Below are 14717 nucleotides of genomic sequence, written 5' to 3' on the forward strand. Positions count from 1 at the left end.
TCAATATGTTATGACACCTAATGCTGGTAGGTATACATGTTATGATGTTACGATGTTATGTTATAGTTACCAATTATTGAGAATGAGTCTATAGACAATGTAGTCTCAACATGAGTTGTACTACGGTCACCGACAGATACTCACAGTGCATATGGGGAACTGTGACATTACCACACATTATGATGTTATATGAATTGTTAATAATTTTTTATGATGAAGTTATGTTCTAAAAAATGGAAGTAAAAATGGTCATTGAATGAAAACATGTGTGTCCATGCATACTGATTTTTCTACATTTCATGCATTGCATATTTATCATTCTTCATGCTTAATTTATCTTTGTGTACGTTGGTTGTTTAACTTACTGAGATTTTAAGTAAATCTCAACCCTTGTGTGACCACTATCATTCCACTTGGAATCGTACAAGTTGTGTTAGGTCTTGAGGAGGATGAGCTAGATGGAGCACTGAATCTGATTGATTGAGGAGGAGCTGGACCTTGAGAGGAGACTGGATTTAATCCTGATGTTTATAGCCCAAGTCTTTCATGCTTTAGAACACATGAAGCGGATGATTTGACTTTGACCCTTAGTTGTACTAAGATTATGCTATACTTGGTACTTTGAACCTAATAATTACTAATGAATTGAGATGTTTTTAGTTAATCTGGCATAAGTTATACTTTCACCTTTATTTCCGTTGCGATTATTGCATACTGCTAGGTGCATATTAGGAAGTATTGCATAATAACTGTCATGTACATGGGTATGTTGTCACAACCCCATCCCAGGAAGGATGGGATCCTAACTTACATGCCTTTTCTTTCTTTTTCATCATTTTCTTTTTCTAATAACATGCGATCAGCATGGACATGACACACGTGCACTCTAAATTTTTCATTTAATAAAAGGGAACACCTAATGGACATTTTATTCGAACATTCATTCTTAATAGACTCTCAGAGTCCATCCCAAAATAAAATATCTATACGTAACATAACCCATCATTCGTAACATAACTGTCCTCGTTAGGGAAGGTCCTAAGTGTCTGCCTCTCCCTCTGCAGTAATGCTTTGCTCCCCAGCCTTTTCATCATTACCTGGACATTTAAAACATTTAACACAAAATGAGTTGAATACTCAGTAAGTAGTACACCATGCAATGAACATACTAGGCATCTATTCTTTTCTTTTGAAACATGCATACATAAACATTTTTGCTATTCTTGACAATGCTTTCATGCATAATAGTTTAAGGAATAAGCCATACTTTCATGCATAAACATTCTTGGGAAGTAAACCATACTTTCATGCATAAATATGCTTTTCATGCTTTTCATCTTTTCACTTTCATAGGCGATTGTACACTGTTACGCCCCGCGTGCTAGGGTTAGCAGCCCTGTGGCCAATGGATTCGCCCGTGGCCACGAGTTGGAATCTCATTCCGTTAGGGTGCAGCACTGGGTGCACTACCAGTACTACTGCCCGGCATTGCATTCTGCCCATTCATTCATTGGGTACTCCTTTTCATTCATTCATGTGGCCGTTATGTATTTTCATACAATAAAACGTTCATTCATTCAGTCCTTTCTTTCATTCATGTCAGTCCTTTCAGTCCATTTCATCATTTAACAGTTCATTCATGGAAAACGTAATTTAAAAGCATGAACTTAACATCATCTTTTCATTTAACAGTGCATTCATGAAGGAACATCATTTTTAAAACATTAGCTTAAACATCATTATCCATGGCATCCATAAAGCATCAATTCATAGGGACAATTTAACATCAGTTCGTAGGGACATCTTAAAATACTTTTTCTTCGCATTATTTAAAACATGAGTTCATATGGGCATTTTAAAACACTTTCTTCGCGTCATTAAAAGCATCAGTTCATAGGGACATTTTCAAACTCATTTAAAGCATCATTTGAAGCATAAGGCATGAAACATTCAAAACATTCTCATCATCTTTCTTACTTTGATGCACATGCATTTTCATGAAAAGATGCATTTTCATGCTATACTACATATAGGGATAATCAATAAGTTTATTGAGAGCATGTATGGAAACCTCATGACTTAGAACCTACGTGCATGCATTACCTTCAACACACACACAATTATAATCGATAGGGTGCTTAACAGGGGCTATCAAGAAAGGGCTTGTACATACTATATTCATTTACTCTTTTCTTTAGAAGAACATTTACAATAAGAGAGAGAGACATTCTTTCATAAAAAGAGCTTTGTATAAGAAGCATGGTCATAGCTACTTACCTCTATGCTCCTCGATACTTCCATCATCAATATAGGTCATATTCCAATAAATACCATAAGCATGTTAATATTCATACAATATTCTTTAGCCCTCCCTTTAAAAAGAGAAAGTCACGATATTACAATCTAACGTCCCTTCTATGCTTAACATTAACCCAAATGACTACTCCTCACCTCGACTTACAAAAGAAATAACTTAAATATTAAGACATGCTAGCTGTCCATAGAAAGGTTATTTTAAAAGCTTATATGAAAAATAGTTAAGAATTCACAGGCTTCAAGTAAGGTCTCTTTGGTTCAAGCTCACTTTGAGTTATGGACACTAGGAGATAAAATCTAGAATTCTCGACAATGGGCTTTAAAATAGATTTAGACATCTCAAGTAGGCTAACAAGCTTAGAAAACATGCCTTTTAATCAACTTGTAGTCTCTCATTATAAAAAGGTTAGCTTATCAACATTTTGGACTCTCGGGTTAGGTAGAATTTAACCAACGAGGGACAACATAAGTGGGCTACTTTTACATCAAGACATGGCATGACATGGGTTAGGGGTACTTGGACAGCTTTGCATATCATAATATACCAAGCACAATTAATCTCTTATATCTAAACTAACTAAGCTATAACTTATTCATATAAGCAATATATTAATTAGTTTAGATAAAACCTTCCATTAAAATTAAAGTAGCATAAAGTATGGCAAAGTCACCCATTAAGAAACTTTAAAACCTTTAAATACTTAACTTATGATTTACTCACTTAATACCTTTCAAAAGCAAGATATAAAATTATAGGACCAAGTAAAACCTTTAAACCAAACCTCTAGCTTCCTAAAAATAAATTACCAACCAATCTTAACACAAGACACATAATACCAACATATATAATTTAAAATCATTTTAATCATCATTTATGATTAAACCAAGTTTAATAACAACATAGTATTTTCGAAATATAGGAATATACATAGCAAACAACTATAATACTATTCGGTTTGGCTAAAAGCAGGGCATACATGTTTATTTGCAATATAGGAATTTAACTACACCAAACACAAGCTAAAACAACTTAATGAGCTTCCAAAATCACATTAAAATAAATAAGTCAAATTAGGATTTTTACCTTAAACTCTTAGCCTTTTTCAAGAGGTAAGATAGATGACCAAATAGTGGTAAACCCGTGTGGATGAAGAGCAACAATATCACTGTTTTAAACCCCAAAACCGAAACATCATGGGTAAGAAAATAGTGAAATTCAAAACCCACAAGTAAATCACACTAGGGAATAAACCAAAAGTTTATTACTTTCAATATTTCACTACTTGGAAGATGAAATCAAGCTTTATTTCCAAGCTTTGAGGCAAATCCAAAAATGAATATGGAGAGAGTATACTCGTATGGCTTGGAGAGGATGAGAGAAAAATATTTTTCTTTGTCCCTTGCTATGGAGTCACAAGGCTTGAAGGTGATGAGATGAGTTTGTTTTCTTGAAGAACAAAAAGGGAGGAGAAGAAGAGACGGAATCGGTTTTAGTTTGGAGAAGAAGATGGAAACTTTCTCCTTTTCTTTTCCTAAGTGTAGTCGATGGTTAAGGGACTAAGGGGATTGATTTTGCCTTTTTGTGTAGCTTTGACCGATGGGTGTAAAAGAGAAAGAAGATATTTGTTCATTCTCTTGTAAGCCAACGTATAAGGGAAGAAAGAAGGAATTTAATTGGCTTATTAAGGAAGCTATGGTTTCAAGGGGAAGAAAAGTCAGAGATTTAGTTGCTTGTCTTAGAAAGGAAGATGGGATTTTATTCTTTTCTTGGTGTTGGCCGATGGGTAGGAATAGAATGGTTTGGATTAATTTTGTCTTTTCCTTTTCTCCTTTTGTGGCCTTAATCGATGGGGCTAGGAAGAGGACAATAAGACAATACCTTCCTTATGAAGCTTACGTCCAAGGAAGGAAAATGAATTTAGTTGATTTGGTCAAAACTTATCACACAAGCTTAGAAGATGGATGGTGGAGATTTATCTACCTCAAGAATAATTTTCACCTACCAATCCAATGTAGGGATTAATTGGGCCATTTTCTAAATAAATAAAATTAAAGGACTTAAGAGAAATATTTTAAAGTCTAAAAAATAATATCCTTGATTTATTTTAATAAACCATATTTTAAAATAAAACATACTCATCTTAAAATAAACTAATTGGAAGTAATAAAAATATCTTTATCTCAAAATATTTAACTTAAAGAATTAATAAAATGACATAAGGACCTACGTAGTAGGACTCGGGTATTACATATGTAACCTTGTGTTGCATGTTTCGACGCTCTAAGTCTTCATTCTATCCTAAGTGGAGGTTGGGGGCGTCACAGCAAACACCTTCAAAACCTTCTAATTACGCATGCAAATGAGCTAAGAAAAGCTACCCAAGAGTGTCTTTTGTGTTCTTCCAAAGAAAAGTGGAAATAAGAGATGGTTTTTGTGGGAAGTGGGCTGGAGGGCTTCTTGCACAAGCTATGTAAGAAGATAAGGCTGAAATGAAGCTTGAGTTTTGGTCTTTTCTACCCAATACAAAAATCAGCCCAACATATTTCCTCTAGGTGGAGTGTAGAATGGAAAGAGTGAAGTGACCTTGTAGCCCTTCACTTCAAGTACCCTCTAGGCCCTCTTGAACAAATCTGATTAGCCATGTAGGGGGTGCAATTGTTTAGTCAAGAAGCAATGCTAAGGTGGCCAAATTTGTGGGCCTAAACCGAATAGGCCTAAATTTTGGGTTTTGAGAGGGTTTGGCTAGCTATCAAGCCCAAATCCAATTTCTCTTGGTCCATTCAATTATCCAAGATTAAAAAGGCTAGATAATCATGTCATAACATAAATTTGAAGGATTGATAGCAAGTGGAAGTGATTTAATCAAGTGATTAAACACAATGCTAGAAATCGATTCAGTTAGGATTTTTAGATCAACTTTAGGATTTGGATAAAACCGTTTAGGATTTCAGTTTCAACCATGCTTTTGGGTTCTCAGTTGGATTCCAGTCATATAGGGTTTTAATAGGGTGTAAATCCTCTTTGGTTTGGCCCAATTTGATTTGTCGGACGGAATAGGGTTTTTGCTTAGGTGGTATGATCTCACACCTTGATTCCTTCAAATCCATCAAATGGTTCCTCATGGTGCCAAGTGTCTAATGCTATTCATCATGCGTGGCTAACATCTTGCCACTTGTCCAACTAAAACTTCTCTAATTTAATTTGGACATTCCACACTATGATTTTGAAAACATTGCACTTAGTGTGCTTATCGAGGCTATTATTCACTCCAAAAAAGTGAATAATAAACTTAGTACTGAAAAATCCTAAATAATCATATGAACCTATAGTGAAATTCATTTACAGAAATTCAATTCCGAAGTGCTCCTAAAAATAATTTCACAGTTTCGAACAGATGTTTCGTCCGAAAATATGAAAATAAGTTATTGCGTCATAAAATTCTAGATAATCAACTAAGTCTAATGATGCAGACCATAATTCATTTGATACTTCTAACTACCTCAAATAATTAAAATCGCACTTCTGGCACCATAGTGAGTGATAACACTAATTATGTTAACAGACTAAAACCTATGCGATTGGTCGATTCGTAAAAACTTATGGGGTTTTCACGAGGTTCCTAAAGCCAATAGAAATTCCACCATTGAATTTCTAACAGGCTGTTACAGAGATAAAGTAGGAGAAGGAAAAATTTATGGTATGGAGATCCTGCAGGAATGAAAGAGCAAATTCAACTAATAAAGGAAATGATGAAGGTTGCTCAAGATAGATAGAAGAGCTATGCCGAACATCGATGAAGGAGCATTGAGTGGAAAGTTGGTGATTGGGTCTACCTCAAAGTATCGCCAATGAAAAGAGTAGTTTGATTCGGGAAGAAGGGGAAACTAAGTCCAAGATACGTTGGACCCTACAAGATACAGGAAAGAGTAGGATCGGTTACTTATAGATTGGATCTTCCAGTGGAATTCCAGGGAATTCACGACGTATTCCACGTATTTTCCCTTAAGAAGAGTTTTGGGAAACAAAACATCAGCAATTGTAGATGCGGAGGATATTTCATTACAACCCAACCTAAGTTATGAGGAAATTCCTATTCAGATTACTGACTAGAAGGAGAAAGAACTTAGAAATCAGAAAATTCCTCTAGTTAAGGTGCTTTGGCGAAATCATGACATTGAAGAAGCCATATGGGAGAAAGAAGATGACATGAAAACCAAATACCCTTATTTGTTTGGCTTATGACTTGTGTGACATCACATTGCATTATGGCATTCGCATCCATTCACGCACGCATGGCATCCATTTCTTTACGCCGTGTGACCTGTACTTCTCACGTTATTTACAGCATCACCATGGCTAATAAGGGATGAGCCACTTGACGATTCTATATGACTCCCAACCAATTATGGAGGCTTAGAGCCGAGCAACGAAGAAGAAGGCAAAAACCTATGGTAGACTCCTACTGGACTCACCAAGAGAGATTAGAGTACCAACAGACAAATATTCTTAGTCATGATGGGAGGGATAACATCACGACACAAGGAGCCCTACCTAATGACGAGCGACAACCATATGACCCCATTAGGTGGATGAGTGAGACTAGGACTCATTGGCTTAGACGCCAAATTCTCTTGACCAATCCCATTGCACCCGATCTACCTGAGTCTAGCGAGGCAACAAAGCAACAATAGGCAGAGCAGAAGCAACTGTACCCTGCTCCCCCTCCCACTGATATGTCAGAGATGTCTGACTCTTCATTAGTCATAAATGCTTTTGCAAGGAAGGAGATCCAGAGGTTGAGAGCGATAAAATTAGGCAATGGAGGATGAATGAGGAACAATGGGTACTGCAATCACATGCAGGACGAGTTAACAGAAGAGGACACCGAAGGCCCCCTTCAAGCTCTAAGCCATAGAATAGTTGGTGAATTTACACTTAGCATTTGTATGATGCATATGCTTTTACTAAGACCCCGATTTTGAAAAAGACATATTATTTTAAAAGGGTGGGGGGTGGGGAGGATGTAACACCCAGCCTAAAAAGTTAGTTAAGACTTAACCATTAGCTCTCTTAATCTTAGTTAGTGAGAGATTGCTATTATTGTCAGGGAAATTATTTTTTTTTGGGAATATTTTTAGCCTGATAATCACATTTTTTATTTTAGTTAGAATTATTAGAAGGGTTCGTTAGAATTATTAGAAGGGTTCTAGTCTTATATTTTATTTTAGATTAATTGCCAAGAAGCCAATAGTGGAATGACACTAGGCATTATTATTGGGCTAAGCAAAGGGCAAGTATGAATGGATGTTGGTGTAAGCCCAAGAGTGCTTAATTAAGGGCCCTCAATCACTAAGGATGTGATGGGCTAATAATAGGTTCCATAAGCCTAGACCCATTAGGATTTATGAAATTGTAGGCTTTTCTTTGAGAGCCTTAGAAATTACTCCCAAATATGTAGAAGGTAATGAAGCCTTTGGTCCTAACTTGGTGATAGTAAAGGCCTTTGGTCCAACCTTAGAAAGATATGTTATTTGGACCCAATCTTAGTAGGCCTAAGATGAGCCCTCAAATATGGACATAAGTTCCACTCAATAACACACAAAAAGCCCACATCCAAGAGACTTACACAAATGGCCCTACAAGCCCATCAAGGCCAAAAAGTCTTGTCTTCCATTTTTACACTTCTAATTGAAGCCTGCATACACCATACCTGTAATACCTGAGTCCTACTACATAGGTTCATATGTCATTTTATTAACTCTTTAAGTTCAATATTTTGAGATAAATATTTTTATTACTTTTAATTATTTTATTTTAAGATGAGTATGCTTTATTTTAAAAATATGGTTTATTAAAATAAATCAATGGTATTATTTTTAAGATTTTGAAATATTCTCTCTTAAGCCCTTTAATTTTATTTATTTAGAAAATGACCCAATTATCCTCTACCATTGGATTCGTAGGTGAAAAGCATCCTTGAGGTGGATAGATCTCCACCATCCATCTTCCAAGCTTATGTGATAAGTTTTGACTAAAACAATTGAACCCTTTATCCCTGTCACCCGTAGGATTCTAGGACAAGCCATTAAACTTTTGCATCCATAGGCTTCTAAAGCAAGCCATTGAGCTCCTTACACCCATAAGCTTCCTAAGGAAGCTATTGACTTCTTGTTCTCTTCCTAGCACCCATCGATTAAGGCCAAAACGGAGAAAAGAAAAAGACAAAACTAATCCTAAGGCATTCCCTCCCCCCCCCCCCCCCCCCCCCCCCCCCCCCCCCCCCCCACAAACCCGTCGACTACATTAAGGAAAAGCAAGAAAAAGTTTCATCTTCTTCTCCAAGCTAAAGCCGACCCTCTCTTCTTCTCCTTTCTTCTCATCTTCAAGAAATCAAACTCCTCTCATCTCCTTCAAGCCAAGCATCCATTTTTCCTTCTTCTTAAGAAGAGGAAATAGCAAAGTAAGAGTACTCTTAATCCTTCTCCTTTGTGTATTTCAAATTTAGCCATGGTTGATCAAGTGTATAACATCCGGGTCAACACACTAAGTCCACTCTCTATTTTTTTTTAAAAGGGTTTGACATAAGAAAAAAAAACCCCATTTTTATTCTGTATTCACTACGGAGTCAAAATAATTTTTTTTGAAATGGCCAAACAGCCCAAGCCGTAGGATATTGTATCATAACCCACAACGTGCACGTTCGTATCCTTTGCATGCACGTCTATTCCGCTAGGGTATCGGCACCATTATTTATTCATAATTTTTTTTCACTTCACAAGCAGTTCACGCGAAGACTCGTTTTGCTTTGACCACCTGCAACCCTAGACTAGGTTACCACCATGCGCCACCTCCACTTGACCCTCACTAGAGCTCCGGCTCTTCCGCCGTACACCACTACACCACCACCATATTGCCGAGGACAACCACCTACAAAGTGAACCGAAAACTCCCCTGTTTTAGCCACCGAAAACAGAGCAACACAGCCAGGTGCCCTTGTTGTTCAACGCCCCCACATACGGTGCCAGCGCCTCCATGTCGTTACCACCGGCACAGAGAACTCCGATGGTCACTCTACGCCACTCCTTTTCTACCGCGTCCCTTTCGGTAAGCCACTGACAGCACCTCCGTGTCACTCTCTCTCGGCTTACTCTATCTCTTTCATTTTTTTTCCTCATTCGTTGGTCTCTCTCTCTCTCGCTCGTCCAGTGCTCCACCAAGATCACCGTCGTCTGCCTAGACCCTCGCTACGTCGCACACTGTCCCGTGTTTTCTCCTTGGGTAAGCCCTGCCATGCATGTTTTTTTTTCACAGTTTTTACCGTGTGGTTGGTTTTCAAAGAAGGGAGAAATTACATTAATACCCTTTACTACATATTATTTAGATATGAAATTATAGTTTTGCCCTTATTATTAGATGGTTTCAATTTGAAATTTTGTTTATATTAAATCTGTTTTTACATGGTTTATGCAGAAAGTATAAGAAATTTTACAGAAAATAAATAGAGTTTTCAAATTGTACTAATGGTAGCATATTATTTTTACAGTAAGTGTGAAATTTTATTTTTTAAAATTCTAATTATGATTACAGAAAATCACTCAAGTATTTTAACATGTTATTAAGTAAAGTTTTATTTTTAGAGTAAACAATATTCGTGTAATGTTATTTTTACACTTTAGATATGGTTTAGTCTATTTGAAAAATAGTTATGGTTTATTTTAAAATATTTTGGGATAATTATATTATCCAATATTAAACTTTATAGTTGGTTTTCAATAATAAATAGGTCTGACTTTTAAATGTTTTAGTCATAGTTATTAAATCAACAATGATGATTTTAGAAAGTGATGGTTTGAAATTTTAGGTTTTGAGGAATTTAATAGGTTATTTTAGAAGCGTAGGATTGAATATCGAAATATGAGATTAATTGAAAATTTATGAGAATTATGTGATTATTTTATAGGTGACGATTAATTATCGTTCGACATTTTTGAGAAAAATTCTGAAAAAGCTAAGAAGTCCAGGTAAGCGGGGTTCCTATGCTAGACTTTGCATTAAAATAAAATGAGCTGAGATTATTTTTGGAAAATATACATATTTGATTATGAAAAGAAATTTGAACTACCTCAATTATTTGTTCTGCATTACTCATTAGATTCTGTTTAAGAAAAAATTATTTTCTGTTATGACTGCTGTAGACATGAGCTTATTTTTGACATTTTGTTTCTGAACTTTGAAAATAGAGCGAATATGAAATGTTGTGCATAAATTATGTTGTGATATGATTTTGTTCTATTCTGAAGATTTTCTATATTCTGATGTGATCTGATGTGATTTCGGAAAACCTCTGGCATAACATTCAGTTTCTGTTTCTATTCCATTCTGATCTTACCATGGGTGTAAAACTGTGGCCTCTGTTCGGGTTAGTACCAACTTTTTTGTTTCTGGTGCACCCACTTTGGAAACAAAGTGGTTTTCTACGTGGTCTTTCCTATGTGCACACTTGGGGCTCCGAGAATGAATAAGGGGAATATTCACATTCTGTTTCTACTCGGTTAGCTATCGGGGTTTGCGCAACCCTACCACGGGGGTTAAACATGGTATTTGTTGTAATATGATAAGATAAGATGTGATGTTTCAGTTTATCCTATGCCAACGGGATTTTGATTATGAATATTTTCGAACCTTCGCTCTGATATTTTTTATAACATGTTTTGACGTTACATTTTGAAAATATTATTCTAATTCTGCATTCTGAAAGAAAATATTTTGTTTTGCATTCTGAACTCTGTAAATGCTCTTGTTTACACACTAGTATATGTTCTCTGCTTACTCAGTTGTTGATAACTCACCCCTTATCTCCAATTATTTTTCAGATAAATTTGGTGGTTCAGCTGGAGAACAAGAGTAGGAGGTTTTAGCAAGGTGTGATGTCCGTAATGGAACAAGTGCCCAAGGGTACAAGTGCTTATTTGAGGGTCGTAGTTAGAAAACTGTTTTATTTTTGATTATTTTGATTTGATGAGTTAATGATATTTACGAGTTTTGGAGAGTTTTTAATTTATGTTATTGAGAATTTCTTGGTTGTCCCTACGAAGGAACATAGATATTTGGGTTGATTAAATGGATTAACATTTTATGGATTTTTTCTGGATTTTATAGCTGTGTTATTGAAATTTGATGTTAAGTATTAAGAGCTAACTCTCCGGACCTCCGGAAATGGGGTGTTACAAAGTGGGTTTCTTTTGATGAGTTTTGATGTTTCGGTTTTGTGGTTTAAAATAGTGATATTGTGTTGCCCTTCATCCACACGGCTATACCTCTATTTGGTCTTCCACTTGTGTTTTGAAAGGAGCTAAGAACTTAGGGTAAAAATACTAATTTGACTCATTTATTTTTAATATGATTTTGGAAGCCAACTAAGTTGTTTTAGCTTGTGTTTTGATGTAGTTAATTTCCTATGTTGCAAATAAATATGTATGCCCTATTTTTGGCCCAAACCAAATGGTATTATAGTTGTTTTGCTATGTATTTTCCTATATTTTAAAAATGCTATGTTGTTATTAAACTTGGTTTAATCACAGGTGATGATTAAAGTGATTTTAAATTATATATGTTGGTATCATGTGCCTTGTGTTAAGGTTTGGTTGGTAATCTATTTTTAGGATGCTAGAGGTTTGGTTTAGAGGTTTTGCTTGGGTTCTGTAATTTTATATCTTGCTTTTAAAAAGGTATTAAGTGAGTAAATCATAAGCTTAAGTGTTTAACGGTTTTAAAGTTTCTTAATGGGTAACTTTGCTATACTTTATGCTACTTTAATTTTAATGGGAGGTTTTATCTAAATTAATTAATATATTTCTTATGTGAATAGGTTATAGCTTAGTTAGTTTAGATATAATGGATTAATTGTGCATGATGTATCAGGATATGTAAAGCTGTCCAAGTATTTCCTAAGTCCATATCATGTCATGTATTGATGTAAAAATAGCCCATTTGTGTTCCCTCATTTGGTTAAATTCTACCAAACCCAAGAGTCCAAAATATTGACAAGCTAACCTTTTTATAATGAGGGACCACAAGTTGATTTAAAGGGCATGTTTCCTAAACTTGTTTAGCCAACTTGAGATTCCTAAATCTATTTCAAAGCCCATTGTTGAGAATTTCCAGATTTTATCTCCTAATGTCCATTACCCAAAGTGAGCTTAAACCAAGCCTTGCTTGAAGTCTATGAATTCTTAACTACTTTTCATGTAAGCTTTTAAAATAGCTTTTCCAATGACAACTAGAATGTCTTAATATTTAAGTTATTTCTCTTGTAAGTTGAGGTGAGGAGTAATCGTTTTGGTTAATGCTAAGTGTAGAATGGACGTTAGATTGTAGTATCGTGACTTTCTCTTTTAAAGGGAGGGCTAAAGAATATTGTATGAGTATTGACACGCTTATGCTATTTATTGGAATATGGCCTATATTGACGTTGGAAGTATCGATGAGCATAGAGGTAAGTAGCTATGACCATGCTTCTTACACCAAGTTCTCTTTATGAAAGAATGTTTCTCTCTCTTATTGCAAATGATCTTCTAAAGAAAAGAGTAAATGAATATAGTATGTACAAACCCTTTCTTGATAGCCCACCATTAAGCACCCTATCGATTATAATTGTGTGTATGTGTATAAGATAATGCATGCATGAAGGTTCTAAGTCATGAGATTTCCATACATGCTCTCTCAATAAACTTATTGATTATTCCTATATGTAGTATAGCATGAAAATGTATCTTTTTCATAAAAATGCATGTGCATCGAAGTAAGAAAGATGATAAAAATGTTTTGATTGCAAAGGAAAGGAAATGAAAGTTTCATGCCTTATGCTTTAATAGATACTTTCAATGACGTGAAAAAAGTGTTTTAAAATGTCCATATGAACTGATGCTTTAAATGATGCGAAGAAAACGTTTTAAGATGTCCCTATGAACTGATGTTAAATTGTCCCTATGAACTGACGCTTTATGGATGCCATGAAAAATGATGTTTAAGCTCATGCTTTTAAACGATGTTTTCCATGAATGAACTGTTAAATGAAAAGATGATGTTTAAGTTCATGCTTTTAAAGGACCTTTCTATGAATGAACTATTAAATGAAAAAGACTGAAATGAATGAAAGAAAGGACTGAATGAATGAATGTCTTATTGTATGAAATTACGTAACGACCATATGAATGAAAAGGGTACCAGAGGAATGGGCAGATTGCAATGGCAGGTAAGTAGTATTGGTAGTGCATCCAGTGCTGCCCCTTGACTGAAAGGGATTCCCAATGTGTGGCCACGGGTGGAATCCAGGTTCGAAGGAAGACCGCTAACCCCAATACACGGGGCATAATAGTGTGTACCGGCCAAAGAAAGTGAAATATGAAAGTATGGTTATTTCTTAAACTGTTATATATGGAAGCATAGTTATTTCTTAAAATGTTTTGCATGAAAGCATGGCTTATCACTTAAACTGTTATGCATGAAAGCATTGTCAAGAATTAGCTAAATGTTTATGTATGCATGTTTTCAAAAGAAAAGAATAGATGCCTAGTATGTTCACTGTATCGTGTACTGCTTACTGAGTATTCGACTCACTTTTGTTTTAAATGTTTTAAACATCTAGGTAATGATGAAAAGGCTAGGGAGCAAGGCATTACTGCAGAGGGAGAGGCAGACGCTTAGGATATTCCCTAACTAGAATAGTTATGTTTATGGATGATGGGTTATGTTTATGTATAGACGTTTTATGTTGAGATGGTCTCTGAGAGTCTCTTATAGATGAATGTTCAAATAGAATATCTATCAGGTGTTCCCTTTATTAGATTAGAAATTTAGAGTGCACGTGTGTCTTGTTCATGTTGATCGCATATTACTAGAAAAAGGAAAAAGAAAAAAAAAATTGAAATTTTAAGGACCGGTATGTATGTCACGATCCCGCCCTTCCCGGGATGGGGTTGTGACAATACCATTGATTTCCCTCAAGCCCAAGAAGTGCCACACGCCCCTTGACCATATTTAAGCTTATAACTTGAGTTGAGGGCATTAATCAACTTACACATGATTAATGACCTATAAACCATGTTTTAAGCTTGATGTTTCTTTAAATTATTTTCCACATTTTTTGATCTGGAATTTTTTTATTTTATTATTGACTTGCATTATTCTTAGACTAATTTAGAAATTTAATTTTGACCCAACACATGTCAATAGAAGCAAACCCATGTCAATACCCAAATCACCACCTTCGGCACATAGGTGCACCCTCTTGTGCATTGCACCAAACAACCCTTAGCCCACTCCATTTAAACCATTTTCTTAAGGAAAATTTCATCATTTACACCTCACCTTAACCCTCATACTTCAGTTCAAGCATTGG

At 35.4% G+C, this 14717-nt stretch overlaps 1 long non-coding RNA gene across 1 annotated transcript; it reads right to left on the bottom strand.

Annotated features, from left to right (window-relative positions):
* Positions 1–880: 880 nt before the first annotated feature.
* On the bottom strand, positions 881–2399 carry LOC121235277. The gene is made up of 2 exons (XR_005934558.1): positions 2278–2399; positions 881–1097 (listed from the first exon to the last, which is right to left on the bottom strand). It is a non-coding gene; the product is annotated as an uncharacterized LOC121235277 (long non-coding RNA).
* Positions 2400–14717: the final 12318 nt, after the last annotated feature.

The sequence above is a fragment of the Juglans microcarpa x Juglans regia genome, chromosome 6D (assembly GCF_004785595.1).
Source record: "Juglans microcarpa x Juglans regia isolate MS1-56 chromosome 6D, Jm3101_v1.0, whole genome shotgun sequence".
Lineage (NCBI taxonomy): Eukaryota > Viridiplantae > Streptophyta > Magnoliopsida > Fagales > Juglandaceae > Juglans > Juglans microcarpa x Juglans regia.